Raw genomic sequence first — 20,220 nt, forward strand, 5'->3', positions numbered from 1 at the left:
TCCTTTCAATGTCTATGTATTGTTATTGATTTGATATGTCTCCTGTAATCAATAAATAGATAGGTTCTGTTTATTGAGCATTAATCTATGTCTTTTGACTGTTGAATTTAATGTATTTACATTCAGAGTTAGTATCAACACAGAATGACTTGTTCTTGTAATTTAGGTTTGGGCCATCCTCTACTGCTTTCCCAGGCCACAAGTAGGGGACTTGGTGGGAAGTGGAACAGCTGGGTCATGAATCAGTTCCCATATAGGATCCAAGTGCATTCAAAGAAAGGATTTATCCACTTAGCCAAAGCACTGGATCCAGTAATGCTAATTTTTCCTCTGTTTGTAGCATATATTTAAACAATATCTCCAGTGCAGATCTATTAGAGGGGAAATCTTTTAGCTTTGGTTTACTTTGGAAATGTTTTATTTCATTTTCAAATACAAAAGAAATCTTTGCTAGATGTGTTATTCTGGACTGGCTTTTTTTTTTCTTTTTTCTTTCTTTCTTTATTTTTTTTGTGATCTGGAATGTTACTACACTCTCTTCTGGCCTCCTTAGGGTTTGCCCTGAAAGGTCATGAAAGGTCAGCTGTGAGCCTGACTGGGGATTCCTCTGTGAATCAATTGATTTTTCTGAAGTACATATTTAAATATATTTTCTTTATGTTCAACTGAGAGAGCTTGATTATGATGTGTTGTGGCAAGGATCACTTTTGGTTGCTTCCATTTGGAGTTCTGTGGCTCTGCTGTATTTTGTTTCCCAGTTCTTTCTCCATGTTAGGGACGTTCTCAATTAGCATTTCATTGAATGTGCCCTTTAACCCAGATTCTCTTTCCATGGCTTCTGGAACTCCCATAACTTTTATATGAGGCCTTTTGAAAGTGTTCCTTAATTCTTGGATGCTTTTCTTAGTTTTATTAAATTACGCCTCCAGATCTTTGATTGTTTCACAGCATTATTGAAGGAGGTATATTCCAAATCTGATACTCTTTCTTCTGCCTTACACTATTGTTGAAGCTTCCACTGAATTCCTAACGTGCTTTATTATATTCTGCATTTTTAATAATTCAGTTTGATTTTGTTTAAATATTGTTGTTTCCTGTGACATGTATTTGTTAAATTCCTTAAACTCTTGTTTGTGCTTCCTTGATGTCTTCCTCAGTTAACTCTGAGATTGACATAGTTCTTTAGTCCTATGCAGAGGAGGTGTCAATAACCTTACCCACTGCACCTGTACCTCTTCTTTTGCCCTTAACCACTGGAACTCTGATGAGCAGATTCTTCTCCTTGGGCCTGGTTCTTAAGACGTGTCATCCATAGATCTACAGGTCAATGTTGATGATCCTGTGCATTGCCTAGTTCTTCATTTGTCATCACTCATTCCATCTCCTCCAGTGAGTTTCAGTCCCAAGCTCCCATGCTACTCTTCTGCCATGGTTTTTGGTTTTTCAAAAATCTTTTATTATTATTGTTATTATCATCATTTTATGATACAGTTCCGTAGACCCCTGGGATTTCCCTTATTCCCTCCCTGATTCCCTCCTCCCACCGAGTTCCCTTATCATTGCTGAAGTAAAGTTCTTCATACACAGTCATATGTCCATTATTGTGGGCATGGACAATGGCAGAGAGTCCAGCAACCTATTGTCACATAGTAAACAATTTCATTGGAAGTCCATCTTTAGTCTGGGAGTAGAGATGCTTACTGCATTGTACATTCACATCTGGATATGTTAGTCTCCATTTCACAGTTACTGTACATCCCTTTAAATGAAAAGCCACAAAACAAAATCAACAACGGGAGAAAAAAGAAATTAACAGCTCCATGAAATTAAATAACATGCTACTGAATGACTAATCTGTCGCTGAAGAAATGAAAAAGAAAAGCCAAGAATCTTCTTGAAGAAAATAATGCCACTCTATGATCTACGAATCATTGAAGAATTTATCAGAAGAAAGCGTTTTGAAGAGATGAAATTAACAAAAAAATAAAAATCCATGGGATACAGTTTCTGCTGATTTTTGTTGGTGGAATGTGTCTTCTGTAGGCAACAGATGGGATTTTAAATCCAATCTACTAATCTATGATATTTGATTGATGAGTTTAAGCCATTTACATTCAGGGTTAATATGAATGGGTGGTGATTTTGTCCTATCATTTTAGGAATGGGTTGTTCATTAATTTAGTCTTCTGTGTCAGTTACTGGGGTGTTCCTCACATTTGCCTTTGATTTTGGTGGGCACTATTCCTCTTCTGTGTCAAGAGAACAACTTTAAGTATCCTTTGTAGGGCAAGTATGGAGGAGACATATTCTTTTAACTTTTCTTTACTGTGGAAAAATTTTATTTCATTTTCAAAGACAAAAGAAAGCTTTGCTGGATTGTTGGATATCTTATCCTGGACCAACAGTTTTTTGCTTTTAGAATCTGGAATCTGTCACTCCATTCTCTTTTGGCCTGTAGAGTTTTCTGTGAGAGTTCTGTGAGTTTAATTGGCATTCCTTTATTTGTCAATTGATTTTTTTCTCGCGCACATTTAAGGATCTTTTCCTTGTGTTCATTTGAAGAGAGCTTGATTATCATGTGTCATGGTGAAGATCGTTTTTGATCAACTCTTTTGGGAGTTCTGTGCCCCTCCTTGATGTTGCTTCCCAAATGTTTCTCCAGATTAGGGAAAATTTCCCTTATTATTTCATTGAATGCACCTTTAATCCCAGTTTCTCTTTCTGCACCTTCTGGGACTCCCATAACTCTTATATTTGGCCTCTTAATAGTGTCTTTCAATTCTTGAATACCTTTTTTGGCCTGACCCAGCTCTGTTTCCAGCTTTTTGTTTGTTTCCCCCTCATGGCAGGAAATACCTTCCAATTCTGAGATTCTTTTTTCTGCTTGCTTCATTCTATTATTGAGACTCTCCACCATACTTTTAATTTGCTCCACTGTATTCTTCATTTCTATTGTATAAGCTTTCATTTGATTTATTTTCAGTGTGACATATTTTTTAAACTCCTTGAATGCCTGGCTTAGGTGCTCCTTGTTGTTGATAAGAAGCTTTATATCAAGTGTTTTGAATTCTGTGTCCCCCATTTTCTCAATGTGTTCCTCAGTTTATTCTAAAGTTTGCAAAGCATTTTGCTCCTTTGCAGGGGATTCTTCAGTAATATTCATTTTGCCCTTTTCTCTTCTTTTGCTCTTGGTCATTGTACTTCTGTTTATCAGAGTCTTCTCCTTTGGGGCAGATTTCTAAGCTGTGTCACCCACAGGTCTACAGTTCGATTTTACTTGTTGTGGTTGGTACATGGCTCTTTGTTTGCAGCCAGTTGTGCCATTCTCTCCCGTGAGTTTCAGGTCTGGGTTCTTGTGTTCGATTTCCACCATGGTCTCTGTAGCGCCAGCTCCTGGTTCACCACTCTCTACCTCCAGTGACACTACTGAGGCTGGACAGTTGTCTGTATTTCCTTTCTCCCACTTCTGATTGGAGCAAATCCCAGAATTAGGGAGACACCAGGAGTCCTATTTTGCTTGGTTGTTGGTGGTGGTAATCTTGCAGGAACCTGTTGACTGCTAGGTCTGAGGGCCACACTGGCCTATTTTGATGTGTATGATGCCATAGCCTTTGTGACCAGTGCCATGCACTGAACTCAGTGAGTTCTCATGAGCTCAGCACACACAGCCCACTGTTGTCCCTGCAGTACTAAAACTTTTACCACACTGTACAAAATGGCACCTGACATGCTACTACTAGAGTTCTTGATCTGCTGGCCATCAAGTCTGAGGGCTACCTAGATCTATTTAGGTAGAACCTGTAGGATGCCACACTGTTGCAGTTCACTGAGTCAGAAATGAGTTCACTCCCAGATCAGCATATGCTCAGTCCTTTCCCTTGCCTTTGCCTCCATAAGCAAAATGGAGCTGGATTCAGCTCTATGGGTGTGGATTGGGTTGTGAAATCTGCACTATTCTCACACTGCCTGTCTGGGATCTGCTGCTCTGTCTCTTCTCTTGGTCAAATCAAACAGACCAGTAGTAAGTGCAGTTTGTCTGATTCATCTCTGAGCTCCCAGTAAAAGTCCCTTCCCACCTGGTTGCTGGTGGAGTTCCGGCTGCTGGAGGAGTTCAGATTGCTGTTAGCTGAATGCCGCTGGAGTATCAGTCAATGCAACACCACACTGTTGTTTTCGCTGCTTTCCTGTGTCTGTCAGTCTCCAGGTACTCCTCTGCTGTTGTTCTGTCCTCTCCAATTCCTAGAATGAGCTCTCTCTGCTTCATATTGCTTTTTCCATCTATTTAAATGTGTCCTTACCCTATTCCACCATCTTGATTCTCTCCCTGCCATGGTCTTTGTAGCCCCGGATCCTGTGTCACCACTCTGACCTCTGTGATCCCATATTGTGACCACGCTGTTGTCTGCTCAGCTTTTCTCCCACTCCTGGTTCTAGCAGTACCAGGGATTGGGAAACAACAGCTATGGCTTTAATCTAGATCACAGCAATGTCAGTCACACCTATTGCATGCATTTTTCTTCTTTCTTTTTTCTTCTTCTTAGAAGAACCTGCTAACAGTTAGGTCTAGGGGCAAACTATTGGATGTCAAGTTGGTATTATTATTATTGTTGTTGTTGTTGGACCAGTACAATGCATTGAGCCAGACATGAGTTCTCCACTGGCACATAGCTTGCACAAGTCACTGTCGTCTCTTCCCAAAGTGGTCACCACAGAACACAAATGGTGCCTGATATGGCATTGGTGGGATTCTGGACCATGAAATCTACCCTGATCCCACATTCATTTACTATGGCACTGCCACTCTGCCTCTACTCATGATCAGGTTAAAAATAAATCAGCAGGGTCTGCACTTCTGTGGCTGGATTTCCTTCCTGAATTCTTGGTGATCGCCCCCTCTCACCTTGATCAGCACTGGGATATCTGCTCAGCAGAGCACTGCTCCATCCTTTCTTCTGCTTTGCCATGTCCACAGGTCTTCAGGTGTTCCGCTGTCATTGGCCTGTGCTCTACTGTTTCCTGTGATAATGCCCTCTCTATTCCTCAGCTAATCCTTGTCTGTCTGTCCATTATTACCTGCCCCCCTCCCATTCTGCCATCTTACTCTCCCCCTCTGTTTTTACTGCTTTATAATTTCTTCTCCCAATCAAATATGGTATAAATCTTTGTGATTCTGGGCCTGGAGTCATCGTCTCTTTGAGGAGTGGTTGAAGAGAGACCTAAGCTGAGAAGATTGGGAATAATCCCAAGCAAATTTTATATTGCAGGATGTGTCACTTCAGATATGACTGAAAGCAGACAGTATGATGAATTTAAACATACAAGTTTATCTTATAAAGGGATAAGTTGGCGATTCCTCAGACCGTGATGCAGATCTGATATATTCAAATAAAAGGGGAAAGAGGATGGTAGGGCATAGAAGAATCTCAAAACAGACAAAACTCTAAGAATGTGCTGCCTAAGCCAGTGGAAGCCCCAAACACACAAGCATTGTCCGTCAGTGAGGTCTGACATCTTTATTCTGCTCAAACATGGTCCATGAGAAACCAGAAGAAAGTGAGGTCTTGGTGGGTCAGGAGCTGGACTGGATTCTGATGGTGTGGTAACTGGGGCTTGTCAGCTAATTATACTCCTTGCAGCAGCATGTTCTGTCTTGAAGGGATGACTTAGTAACACACACTCAAGGTTGCCTTAAAAGGTCCAGAACAGATTAGCCATGCAGTTGACAACTCCGTAAACATTTTAATGGAAGAAAGAAAAAAAATGCAAACTGAAAGGTGAGCTAACTTGAGATAAACTTTGAAATTTCTTGGTGTAAATGCCCTTTGCGTAAGATTCTAGAAACTGTTTAGGGGCACAGAATCCTACATTTACATCTTAGCTGAGGCATGACTGTTATTTACTACAGAGTGTGAATCTCATCTAGAGGTTTTCAGAAAAGGAATCAAAAAATGGGTCTTGAACCAAGAGAGCACTCATACGAGAGTATGGCTCTGAGAATATCTCAGGACAGTTTTCCACCAGGGCAGAAGAATCAGGGTTTTAGAACAAGGGCAGGAGGCACAGAGGAAATTGAAAGGCAGTTGACTTCAGTGTATCCAGATTTTGTAAGATCATGTAAGCCTAGCCTATGTTAAGACCTCATGAAAAGTAAAGCTAAAAAGTAAATGGAATTTGAATCTACTCTTGCCCAGTGCAGGAGGGTCTCCAAGAAAGGGAGAAGAACATATGACTTTTATTATACCGTATCTTTGTGGAATGACATCAGTGTGTCTGGTGCCCTTGTGAACCCAGGGCGAATGTCCTCTATCTGATGTCTTTACAGTTAATGGCAGCTGCTAGTGACAGTTCTGCAACCTCTCTCATGTAAAGGGTGTATTTCTACCTGCCGATGTTGTTGCTTCGTTATTGCACAGTTATCTTCTCAAACCTCTCACAACCTCTTACAGAGCACTATTTCCCCCACAGCATACCACAGCCTCTGCCTGCCTGCTGCTCTTCAGCCTCTCTGCTAAGAGATGTAAGAGATTTCTTTCTGCTTAATGACCTTTTGTTATATTGTCTTTCATTAATCTCCTCAAACAGTTGGCAACATATTCTAGACTCTTCATATTTCTATATTGCTGTTCTATGCCTACTTCTATCAGTCCCTCTGGTATGCAATGCAGGCATCCCAAGGGGGGGATTTAAGCACTGCTCAAACACCTTGAAATCAATCTCCAGTGCATCTGAAGTTTAGGTAGTACACTTGTGTCTAAACTCACCGAACTCCTTATATTAAGGTTGAATTCTTTAAAGCTAATACCCCTGTTGTTCCAGCCCCATCCCCATCACCAGCTTCAGAAGTGATTCTCATTGAATATGGCTCTGAGATCTAGGCTACTCAAATCCTGTTTTCTCACCTCTCCTTCCATGTCTATAGAGTCTGCTACTCAAACTCCACCACATGTGCCTTTTGCTTTTTTTTAAAATGGTGGTAATTCTGTGATCTGTTTTTTTCTCTCCATTCATTCTCAAGCATTTCTTCCACCTCTTCATTTTCACATTCTAATATTGAAAAATTCTTGTGTTATTTTTTTGGGAGTCATGATGGTTTCCCTGTTTTACTTATTGTATTTATGTTTGCTAGTATTCATTTATAGAGACGCTTGTTGGTTCTCTCCTCTGATGGCTTTTGTCTTTGAATTTTGCCTCTGTGGTTGGTGGAGTGACTGCTCCTTCAGTGACTACTCAGAGGTGTGTGCTGGTTGTGGGCAGTGTGCTCTGATCAGCGCTAAAATGTGGGGTGAGAGTCCAGCGTGACACCCAAGTTGGGCATGGTGGAGTTCCTCTTTTGTCAGGTTGGGGCAGACCATATCCCAAGTGCCTCACCTCTTTTTCAAGGTGCCTCGGGTTAGATCGACGTGGCTACACCCCAACTCACACCAGCACATTTGCCATCTGCGCAGTTTTCTGTGTGAGCACAAGCTCCTACCATGATCCACTTCAGAAAAACTGGCATCTTTTATCCTCTTAAGTCAGGCACATTGAATTCCCAGAGACCCAACTCTAGGCCCCACACTATCCTACATTCACAGAATTCTCAGTCTCTTCACACATAAAACTCTCAGTCAGAGGGTGATAATGATCCACTCAGCCCCTCAAACCTGCCCCAACCACAGACGGAACAGAGGCATCAGTATCATATATGTTTGTGTGCTCCTACTTGGCAGTTTGTGCCTCAGAACCTGTAGAAGGATGGAGGTAGGGGTGCATCTTACAGTTCTAGATGCATGTGCAGCCCCCTGCCAGCCACTAGCCTCGACTTAAAGTCAGCAGGGAGCACCATTTTGTCCCCTTGGGTAGAATCACTCAATTGCATGCTCCCTCATACAGCCAGGAGCACACTACAGTGGCTGCCATCACCACAACCTTTGTTGATCTTAATATGGCAGTATTTTCATGCTGTTCCAGAACCCTCATCAAAACCGCTGTTTTGGAGAAAAGTAAATCCTTGAGCAGAACATCTAAGAACTTTTAGAAACCCTATAAAAGTGGTAGAAATATCACATAATAGATTTCCCATGCCATTTCATAGCCTCCTTCCATAGACAAGATCAGAGCTCAACCATCACCTCCTCCCCTCAGACCCTTACTGCTGAACACCACCAGGCAGAGACTTTTGGCAAAACAGCAGAAATGAGCGATAGGATTGAGCACTGTCTTGCCATGACTAAGAACGAGATATTTGTTAAAGGAGCCTTGATTATTTCCATAGGAATGTGTAAAAGAGATGGTGAGAATGAATGAAGAGAGATTTACAGATCAGAGGTAGGCTAACATGGGGGTGGCTTCTGACCAGTGGGAGGCAAAGTCTCCACTTAGCTGGTGCAAGGGAATCTAAAGGCTCTTTTCGTAACATGATGCCTATTTCCTCAGCTACCACTTTAAACCATTCAGTAAAGGACTACTTAAGTCATTATTGGTATCCAGCAGTTATTTGATTCTGTGAAAGGTAAAGGAGGCAGCACAAAAGATATCCTACTGAGCAGAGAAAATCATCTTTTCACAGACACATACAGAACTGAAAGAATGAAATCATTTCCCAAAGATTGCCTTCCCATCTAATATAGAGAGAAATAACCCATGGGGAAAGCAAGAAATGAAATAGTTGTCTGTGGATTCCATATTTTACCCAAAATTTCAAGTGCTGTGCAAGTATAAGTAGTCTTCAAAAAGTTCATGAATATGTATATTGTGAAAAAAGTGCATGTATTTTAAATAATTTTGCACCAAAATACACTTATTTTTCTGTATTTTATTTTCCACAAACTTTCTGAATTGCCATGTTTGAGAAAATACCCATAAGAGATCAGAGGGTTCATTGCTTTCTTTCAGATATTACTTCAACTGGATAGCTTCTTTGAATACCAAAACGTGTCAGTTTCTTTGAATTCTACACAGATTAGGTGTTTATGCAGTGTACTTGTTTTCTATTCATTTATCATTTGATATTAGTTTGTGATCAATAAATATTTGTTGAATGAGTGTATTATTGAGATGTGAGGTCATGAAGACATCAGCTATTGGAAATATCTGCAAAGGGGAATTTTTGAAACAAGTATCCAAATGAGAGTAATAAAGTTTTCAACTATTAATGGAATGAGGAAAATGGAAATAAGTGGGCAAGGAAATAAATCAATAAATGTTACAAACTTTTCATCACATGAGATAAGATGAACTAGACTGGGAGCATTGGGGGTGTAAGTCAGAGGATAGGAATGCAATTGACCATGAAAACTTAGAAGTGCAAGTTGTTCTGTGGGAAAATTATATACTAATTTGGTCATATTACAATTAAAGTATTATTGGAAAGTCCTGTTGTTCATATCCCAATTTTTTATGTGGGACTAGAGTTTTGACTGTACTTATTATAAATGATAAAACTTTGGCAATCACCTATTAGATACAGTATTTGAAGTAAAAAAAAGTATGAATTTATTGAATGATAAGATACATTTCAAAAAAATAGGGTTCATGATAGACATTTCAACAATATTTAAATCTCAGAGCTTTGAGGAAAAAAAGCACTAGAGAAAGTCCTTGAAAAAGCTAGTTTGTCTTGGTCAAAAGATACAGATAGACTACTTTTAGCAAGCAGAGAATGGTTCTTTTAGCCCTCAACTGTACAGAATACAGGTTAAACATCAGCCTCTTTATTGCTTTTCTATTATATTTTTATTGGAAGAACTTTTTAGTTTAATTCTGTACTTAAAAAAGAAGAATAAAATATCAAAGAATTGTCTGAACTTTAAAAAAATATAGTAATGGGAACTGAAGCTAGTTTCTAGTTAATCAGCTAATCTTTGCCACATTTCCAGCAGGCTCACTCCAGTACTCACGGCATATCAGAAAGATTATTGGCCTTGGCACCAGACTCGCCAGGGTTTGACATTTGTCTCAGCACTAATTAGTTATATGACATTAGGAAATCTACTTTTTATCCTTTTGAACATCGCTTTCCCCAGAGGTGACATGGGGATACCAATACTTGTCTTAGACAACTGTTGAGAAGATTATAATCATTAATTGCTGAATATGGAAACTTGAATACAACAAATGCTTACTAGTGGTCTGTCCTTTTGTTTTCTTTGTCTCCAGATCATTTAACCCTTATGGAAAGTGTCTAAAATATTTATTGTCACGTTCTTTTACTTTAATTTAGCAAATCATAAAGAATCTTTACCAGGATTTATGGTTCTAGTGAAAAATTATTGGAGAAATGTGTAACATTGAAAGATCCAGGGAGCTGGAAATATATTTGTAATGGGACTTGTACAATTGGTTTTGTACATATACTGGTATCCAAGGATTGATGGAAAAAAAATCTCCAGAAAACAAACAAACAAAAAAAATGAACATATTTCAAGAGCCACTTGAGCCTTAGATCAAATGACTACAGCTAGAAGTCAATACTTTCAAGATGCTTTCTTGTTGCATTACTTCACACTGCTTTTGACTTAATTATCTTCTGCTATATATGGGTTTACTCTTTATCCAAGGCAATAAAGTTGTTATAAGTTGAATTAACTTAACTTCTACTCTGGGAAACAGGAATAATTTAACATTATGAAAAAGTTTTGGGTCCAGCATGGTAGCCTAGATGCTAAAGACGTCACATTGCACATGCCAGGATCCTATATAGGTGCTGGTTCTAATCCAGGCAACCCCGCTTCCCATCCAGCTCCCTGCTTGTGGCCTGAGAAAGCAGTCTAGGATGGCCAAGACTTGGGATCCTGTGCCAGCGTGGGAGGCTATGGGCTCCCATGTTTTGACTGGCTCAGCTCTGGCTGTTGCTGTCACTGGGGAGTGAATCAATTCACAGAAGATCTTCCTCTCTGTCTCTCTTCCTCTCTGTATATCTGACTATCCAATAAAAATAAAATAAATCTTTAAAACAGTCATTCTAATGAACAATTAAACTGACTTGATATTCCTTACTCTGTAAATTTTTAAAAATTTATTTATCATTTTTATTGGAAATGTAGAGTTATAGAGAGAAGAAGATACAGAGAAAAAGATCTTGCATCTGCTAGTTCACTCCCCAACTGGTTGTACAGGCCATTGCCAAGCCGATCTGAAGCCAGGAGCCAGGAAATTGTTCTGAGTCTCCCATGCAGGATCCTGGCATGTGCCAGGAGAGGATTTTAGCTACCGAACCATTGTGCCAGATCCTATTCTATAGTGACTGTATCTAAGGCTGTATCTTAGGACACTCTGAGGTTGGATTGTGAATCCATTCTGTGGATAGGAATGTAGAGTTTCTCCTCATATGAGCAATCTATTGACTAGGCAAAAATAAAAGCGATTGAGTTACTCTTTTTTTAAAAAAAGATTTATTTTTATTGCAAAGTCAGATATACAGAGAAGAGAGACAGAGAGGAAGATCTTCTGTCCACTGATTCACTCCCCAAGTGATCGCAATGACTGGTGCTGAGCCCATCCGAAGCCAGGAGCCAGAAGCTCTTTCCAGGTCTCCCACATGGGTGCAGGGTCCCAAGGCTTTGGGTCGTCCTCGATTGCTTTCTCAGGCCACAAGCAGGGAGCTGGATGGGAAATGGGGCTGTTGGCATTAGAACCAGAGCCCATACTGGATCCCGGCACATTCAAGGTGAGGACTTTAACCTCTACGCTATCACGCCGGGCCCAAATTATTCTTTTTAATCTTTATTTAAATTCTTTGCCTTAACATGCTAACTAGGACTTCTAAAGCAATATTGAATAGAAGCAGTGATAATCGGTATTTTTCACTTCCTTCTGACTTTAATTGCTGTGCTTCTAATACTTGTTGTAAAAGTTTAAATCTAATCAAAAAGTTCCTACATGTTTTTGAATAATTATTTTTTTATTTGAAAGTCAGATTTACAGGAGAGACAGAATCTCCATCCACTGATTTACTTTGTAAATGGCCACAATGGCCAGAACTGGGTCCAACAGAATCCAGGAGCCAGGAGCATCCTCTGGGCCTTCCACGTAGGTTAGGGGTGCAAGGACTGGGCCATCTTCTACTGCTTTTTCAGGCCGTGTAGCAGGGAGCTGTGTTGAGAATAGAGCAGCTGGGACTACAAGTGGAACCCATATGGGATGCCAGTGCTGCAGGTAGAGAATTAACCTGATAGACCATAATGCCAGCCCCTAGATTTGTAATTTTTAAAAAATTATGTTTGCTTTGTTAAATGCTTTATTTCAAATTTCATTAAAAATCATTCCAAAAATATTTACTAGCAATAGGTCATTTTTCTTCTGAACAGGATAAAATCTCTAGTTTGCTTTAACTTCCTTTTTAACTTTTACTCCAAAGTTCCCATAGTGAATTACTTATCTAAAGCTCCTGATTTTAAATTTTGAAAATCATATGTCAGTTGCTACTGTACTTATAAACTTTTCAGTTGTTATCCTGTGCATTTTTTATAGTCTCTTCTGATCGTTTTTCCATTATGTGCCAAATGAAAATGACTATGGGGCATTCATTTTTTTCCATTAAGCTTTGATAGAAAAAAAGCTTATTGATAGATTTTCTAAAAAAAAAAAAATCTATTTCTGAACTTCATTTATTAAACAAATCCAATATATATTTACAGATTCATTTCTGGGTTATATTTGTAAGTATTTAATTTAGCCTTCAAAAGAAATATTTAAAATTTTCAAATATATAAGTACTTCAAAGTGAAAGTATGTGGTGTTTGCACTGCGAGATTGTAGCATCAGTTTTATAGCTTTTGTAAAGAGGATTAGAAATATTTCTCTTTGTCTTAATATCTGGTTGAATGTAAAAGCTTTGGAATTAATTTTTGTGAAATGTTTAGAATAATTCAACTGTGAAATAATGTGGGCTTACTATTCCTTTCTGAGTAGATTTTTGACAACTTTCTTATTTTTTTTCCCACGATTATTGGTCTGCTTAGTCCTCTGTTGTTGTGAGAATACATACGTTCAAAAAACTAGTTTATTTTTAGCCAAGTAGCCAAGCAAAAGAGTGACCTTTCAAGCAAGAAGGTTACAAAATACATTCTTTTAAATCTTTTAATCCACTTATTTTAAGATTTATTTACTTTTATTGCAAAGTCAGATATACAGGGAGGAGAGACAGAGAGAAAGATCTTCCATCCACTGATTCACTCCCCAAGTGACTGCAACGGCCGGAGCTGCACTGATCTGAAGCCAGGAGCCAGGTGCCAGAAGCTCTTTCCGGGTCTCCCAAGCAGGTTGAGGTTCCCAAGGCTTTGGGCTGTCCTTGACTGCTTTCCCAGGCCATAAGCAGGGAGCTGGATGGGAAATGGGGCCATCAGGATTAGAAACAGCGACCATATGGGATTCCAGCGTGTTCAAGGCGAGGACTTTAGCTGCTAAGCCACCGAGCCAGGCCCTTGATCCACTCTTTAAAGCTATCATTTAATTTTCTGAATTTGGACTCTGTTGTTTGTTGATCTTTTTCAGTTTTTTTGTTTGTTTGTTTGTTTTTTGTCTTTGGGGGCTCATTTATTGATTTTTTTCAGTTTTTTTGGAGGGGCTGTTTTATATTTCTATATTTATGTTTAGCAAACATTTCCATCTGTATTGTGGATCTGATGTTTAATTCTTAATTGAAAGCTTAATTAGTTACTTCTTATCTGGAGATTCAATTAGGTCTACGAGAGGGCATTGTTCTGGATGAGTGTCCTGTACTGAACTCTAGAAGATCAGTTGGAGCTGGCATGCACTCATTTGGGCTAATATCAACTTCAACTTTGAAACAAATCGATTTTCCTAAGAAAACGAAGACTCATGGCAACTCACACCAGGCTGTTAAAAAAAAAGCACGCACTGTCTTAACTCTAAAAGGAAAGTAGCTATGAAATGAAAATATACTGAGCTTCTGTTTTTCGTGGTCCTTTTCTGCCCATAAAGCCATCTTCCCCTGCTGGAGTCAAGGGAAGGAAGACTACGTAGAATAAGGAAGTGCCTGATTCTAGAACTGAAAATATGAACCAGTTAAACTCTTTATATTTGCTGTAATTTGACAGTAATAATGGCTCAATCTCTTATGAACCTTTCTTTGGATTTGACCCTTAAGCTTTGTAGAAACTAAAATTTTTGTCACCATGTTTATGATTTAGTTTTCAATTTTAATTTTAACTTTTTTGTTCAATATTTTCAAGATTTTCAACTATTTCCAGTTTCTTTGCTTTCTGCTTTTGGTATTAACAGACTGCTGCTGCATTATTGTAAGATATAAATCTTTGTTCTATTTCTTCTTTTAACAATTTATTTCTTGCTTAATAGTTGAAAATTATAAATATGCCATAGACTTTCACAAAGAAGATGCAGTATTCTTTTTAAGGGCATATATTTAGATATAAACCAAGTTTTGAATTCAACCAGAGTTGACATTTTTCCTGATTTTTTTTTAAATTATTTTTTTTAATAATCTTACTTAGTTGATTAATGTACAAAGGGTCAAGGGCTACAAGGTGAAACTATGTAATACCATTGTTTCCACACTAATATTATCATTTTCCCCTGTATCTGGGGTAAGGGGAGTTACAAAGGGAAAAGCCCCACCCTACCTCCCACCCATCCCAGATCCCCAATGGGAGGTGCGCTCCGAGGGTCCTGCTCAAGCAGTTTTGATAGTTTATCAGTTCTGGATTGCTGCCAATCTCGCAGTTCCAATTGCAATGAAACCTATTTTTCCTGATTTTTAACTGTAATTTTATGGGCTGCAAGAAATAAACTGGAGCTCTATGTCACATCTATGTTGCTTTGAAAAAGTTTTTTATTTATATAAGTTTTACCTTATATTTTTAATGTATAAAAATGTCAAAAAAGACAAACAGTTCTCAAAAAATCATCATCTCAAAGATATGTTAATATATTTACCATATCATTATTCCTGATATCTATAGATATAAAATTAAAGACAACATTAGGCAACCTATGTTATCAACAAATTCTCAGGAAGATAAAGTTTGAATTTCGTGCAGAAAGAAAGCCACTATGAAAGTTAGGGAAATGCTTCTTCTGACATGGAGTAGCCTTTGTCTCTGTCTCTTCATTATTATTATTGTTTTTATTTTAAAGATTTATTTATTGTTATTAGAAAGTCAGATATAGAGAGAGAAGGAGAGACAGAGAGGAAAATCTTCCATCCACTGATTCACTCCCTAAGTGGCTATGACATCCAGAGCTGAGCCTATCTGAAGCCAGGAGCCAGGAGTTTTTTCTGGGTCTCCCATGTGGGTGCAGGGTCCCAAATCTTTGGGCTGTCTTTTCGATAGGAAATGGGACCACTAGGACATGAACCAACATCCATATGGGATCCCGGTGTGTTGAAGGCAAGGACCTTAGCCACTAGGCTATTGCACCACGTTATTATTATTATTATTATTAGTAGTAGTAGTATTGGAATGGCAGATTTATGCAAAGAAGGGTAAACAGAGAGAAAGATTTTCCATCTGCTGGTTCATTCCCCAAATGTCCACAATGGCTGGAGTAGAGCCTATTGGAAGCCAGGAGCCTCCTCCGGGCCTCTCATGTGGGTGAGAGCCCCAAGGCTTTGGGCTGTCCTTGGCTGCTTTCTCAGGCCACCAGCAGGGAGCTGGAAGGGAAGTGGAGTAGCTGGGGCTAGTTCCCATATGGGATCCTGGTGCTTGGAACTGGCAGATTAGCTAGTTGAGCTATTGTGTGAGGCCCCTTTGTCTGTTCTTTGAGCTGTTTTTTTTTTCTTTTTCTCTTTCTGTTTCTTTTTCTGTTTCTTTCTCTCTCTCTCTCACTTTTTCTCTGAATTTATTTATTTTATTAGAAAGGCAGATGTACTGCGACAAGGAGATAAAGAGATAAAGATCTTGCATCTGCGGATTCACACCCCAAACTCCCGGCAAGTGCCAGAGCTCAGCCAATCCGAAATCAGGATCCAGGAGCTTCTTCTGGGTCTCTCATGTGGGTAGGTTCTCAAAGTTGGGGCCATCCTCTGCTGCTTTCCTAGGCCACAAGAATAGAGCTGGAAGGGAAGTGGGGCAGCCAAGACATGAACTGGTATCCACATGGGACCCTGGTGCCATGGAAGGATTTAGCCACTGACTCATCAAGCCCTGTTTGTCTCTTTCAATCGTGATGCCTCCACTCATTCTTAGCTGACTGGATTCCATCATGTAATAGTATTCAGAAGCTGATTTTTGGGTGCCTTATTAACTGGTATCATTGGTGTTTGAATATATATACCTGCCACCTGAGTACCTGAGCAGAAAATGATAATGTATAACATTCACAGATTATATTTTCTTTTTCTTATTTATTTTTAAAATGTCTATTGCAAAGGTGAGGGGACCGCACACCCACGTGTGCCACTGGTTGGGATGGAGAGGGAAGGGGCACGAGGGTGGAGAAATGTCTTCTCAGCAGGTGGTGAGCAGGCAACGGGGTGTACTGCTCCTTATTGTCAAACTACATTAGTACTGGAGGGTGGAGACAGTCTCTTCCTGCACTCTCTGGTGGGGTGGGGAAGGCAGGGGGGGAACGTCCTGGGATGTTTACTTGAATGGTAGAGTGGCAAAACTGACAGGGCAGGGGAGGGTATAACCCCAAGCCGTGGCCATAACTTGCTGTGTAGTTGTCCTGATTCTGATGCTTTTCTAGTGGATCCTTATGTTTAGCTGGAGGATTTTACTTAATGGCTATGGCTACATCATCTTGATTGCTCTAAGACTTTGTTGGTTTCATTGTATAAGAGGTGCTGTATTTCATCTGTCCTCACGAGGTCTTTTCATTGGTTCCTCAGTATGATTTCTAAGGTCTGTTCGTTGCTCGTCTCTTCCTCAGAGTGTCCACAGGCCTAGGCGCTTTCTGTACAACTTGGAATGAAGTGTTGCATCGCTAACTTTGCTTTCCACCCTTTGAAGAAGTACTTGAGGTCTTTTGTTGGGTTAGGGGAGCTGCTTGTTTTTTATGTGTATCTAGTTACGTTCTTTATCCTTTCTCTTCAGTCAGCAATGGAGGTCTTGTAGCATGTTTTTCTTGGTTGAATCACATATCTATGGGATGTTCCCTGAGATCATGGATCCTGCTGACCTAAGGTACTCAATGCAGTTCAGGCAGGGAGCTCGCCCCTGATCAGCTTATTCTACCCAGCCCTCCCAGCCCCAATCTTGGCAAGTGCTACAGTCTGGTCCAGACCTCCAACTACCCAGTTTCTCACATTATCTGTGGGTATGTTGAACTGGGCAGAGGGAACTCTACAGAGTATCTACTAGGTCAGCTCTCAGTTCCAGTGCCTGCAAGCATCATTGGGTACAGTGATCTGACTTGGCTGACCCCAGCCCTGGCTCTCATGCACACCAGCAAGTACAGTGGGAGATTGCTTGACCCCTACTTGACAGTTACCCATACCTGGCTCTCATTTGTGCTGGTAGATGCAGCACTCTGGCCCAGCCTGCCTCAGAACCACTCTTGCTCTCACAGGCTTGCATTGGTTTGATCAAAGTGACCCTCCAGAATCACTAGCAGCCTGATTCCCAGACACAGCTCTTGCACTTGCCAGTGGGTACTGTGGCCTAGTTCAGTGTTTCCTCATGATTCAGCCTCATGTGTGCCAGCAGGTGCAATAGCCCTGTCCTGGGAGATTCTCCAGATACTCTAACCTGGCTCACCCTAGACCCAGCTCTCCTGTGCATCCACAACAGCAGCAAACTAGACGTTCTTGGAGGGAGACGTTCTTGGCCCTCCAACGCACTCCATCACCTGTCCCAGCTCTTTTGTTCACATGCAGGTGGAGTAGCCTATTCTGTGGAAATCCCTAGCAATGGTTTTATACGCCTCAAATGACCCTCAGTGTCCCCCGCTTGCTACCCCACTGGCCTATCCCTAATTTGGGGTATAACTCCCACACAAGCAGCCCTCCCCTGACGGCATGTGCGACTTGATGGCAGCAGGCTCCCCAGCCTTGTGACTCTGCAGTGGGGGGTCTGAGCGACTGCACGCATGCGGGCTGTATCCCTCCTATTCTTGTCCATCATTTTCAAGAATTTCATATTGCTATAAAAGAATCTTATTAGATTGATATTTCTCCCTATTTTTCTTTCATCTGTCTGAAGAAATATCTTTTAGCCTCATAATTTGACACTTGGTTAGGAAATGTCTTCCAAGTTTTACCTATTAATATTTTCTAAAGCCGTATATACATATATTTATGCATATACATAAATATTGCTTATTTTTACTGTATTTTTAACTTATTTTTACTGTATATTTTTAAAAGATTTATTTCTTTTATTGCAAAGCCTGATATATAGAGAGGAGGAGAGACAAAGATCTTCTGTCAGATGATTCACTCCCCAAGTGGCCGCAATGGCCCAAACTGTGCTGATCCAAAGCCAGGAGCCCAAAACCTCTTCTGGGTCTCCCACACGAGTGCAGGGTCCCAAGGCTTTGGGCCATCCTTGACTGCCTTCTTAGGTGACAAACAGGGAGCTGGATGAAAAGCAGAGCCTCTGGGATTAGAACCAGCACCCATATGGGATCCCGGCACATGCAAGGCAAGGACTTTAGCTGCTGCACCTCCGCATCGGGCCCAGAAATGTCTTTTTATCCTCATGGTTTGATATTTGATTAGGAAATGTCTTCAAGGTTTTACCTATTAATATTTTGTAGAGCCATATATACATGTATTTATGCATATTTATAAATATCCTTTTACATTGGAATTTAAAAAATCTTTTTTTAGAGGTTTTTCTTTCTTATAACTGTATTATATCTTTAAAAATTCTCTTTGTATTCTTTTTGTGGATTTGCTACTGCAGGTACCACTTTTCTCCATGTGTATAATGATAAGCCAGATGTCAACCTCTAGAGAAGTTGATGTCCTCATCCCCAGAACTGATTCATACTTGAGGTCATGTGGCAGGAGGAAACTTTCAAATGCAATTAATGTTAGAGGCCTCAAAACAAGAAGAACAGCCTGGGTATCCACATGGGTCCACCATAATCACATGTGTACTTAAAATCAGAGAATTTCTTTCAGCTGAAGCCTATGCCTGAAGTCGGGGTAAGGGTACAGGTGTTTGGTGCAATAACGAAGACATCTGCACACCATGTAAGACCGCATGTGAGCTCTGGATTCATTTCTGATTCTGACCTCTTGCTGATGTTCACCCTGGAAGTCAGCAGGCAGCAGCTCAAGTACTTTGGTCCTGCCACCTATGTGGAGGTCTTACATTGAAGTATGTGCTCCTGGATATGGCTAAGACCCAGTGCTGGCTTTTGCAGGCATTTGGGGAGCAAGAGAGTAGAAGAAAGATGTCTGTCTCTAACTTTAAAATAGGTGAAAATAAATAGAAGTTGAATTAAAGCAAAAGACAACTTCAGTGTGCAGTGTTGGCTTGAAGATGAAGGGTTCCATGTATTAAGAAAATGGACACCTTAGTATTCCTAGCATGAGGAGCTCAGTTCTACCAGCAACCTAAGTGAGTCTGGAAGCAATTGTTTCTGCTGAACCTCAATACAAAAACCTAATACAGCTTTAAACCTGACTTTGGCCGTGTGAGGCTAGATGAAAATTGTTACACATAGAGGATTCAGCCACACTGCAAAATTTCTGAACCACAGAAACAGTTGTTGTTTTCAGCTGCTCAACTAAGTGTACGTAACTAATTTTATAATGCAGATGCAAAAATTAAAAAAACCCAACATGTTTATCTTCCATAAAGTATTTTTTAAACAAATCATTCAACGTAACATAGTTCAGGTTTTTCTTTTTTGTGCTATTTTTGGCTGTATCTAGTGCATTCTTCATTATATATAATTTATTTAAACAAATCTGGTGAATGTTTCACTTCTTACCTTGTTTATTGGTCCTGAAATCGCTCTACTTGTCCCATTAAGTTGATTTATACACTTCTGTTAGAACTCTTATACAACTATTTTTTAAGTCAATTCTGCTGCATCTGTACACAAATGAAGACAAAGTGGACACCACACTTTCTTTTGTCCAGTCACACACATTATCAACCGTTTCTGACATCAATAAAACCAAATCTTACACTTAGGAAATGATATATTCTTTCTTCTTTGGGGAGTTTACTTGTAACAGTTATTTAAAGCAAGTATGTAAAGTTAAATCTAGTATTGAGACTATATATTTGAAAAGTAAAGCTTTGAAACAAATATTTCAGGAATCATTGCAATGTTAAAGTATTGATGTGTTTTTAAAAT

The sequence above is a fragment of the Ochotona curzoniae genome, unplaced genomic scaffold, assembly GCF_017591425.1.
Source record: "Ochotona curzoniae isolate NIBS_2020 unplaced genomic scaffold, NIBS_Ocur_1.0 contig_2723, whole genome shotgun sequence".
Taxonomy (NCBI): Eukaryota; Metazoa; Chordata; class Mammalia; order Lagomorpha; family Ochotonidae; genus Ochotona; species Ochotona curzoniae.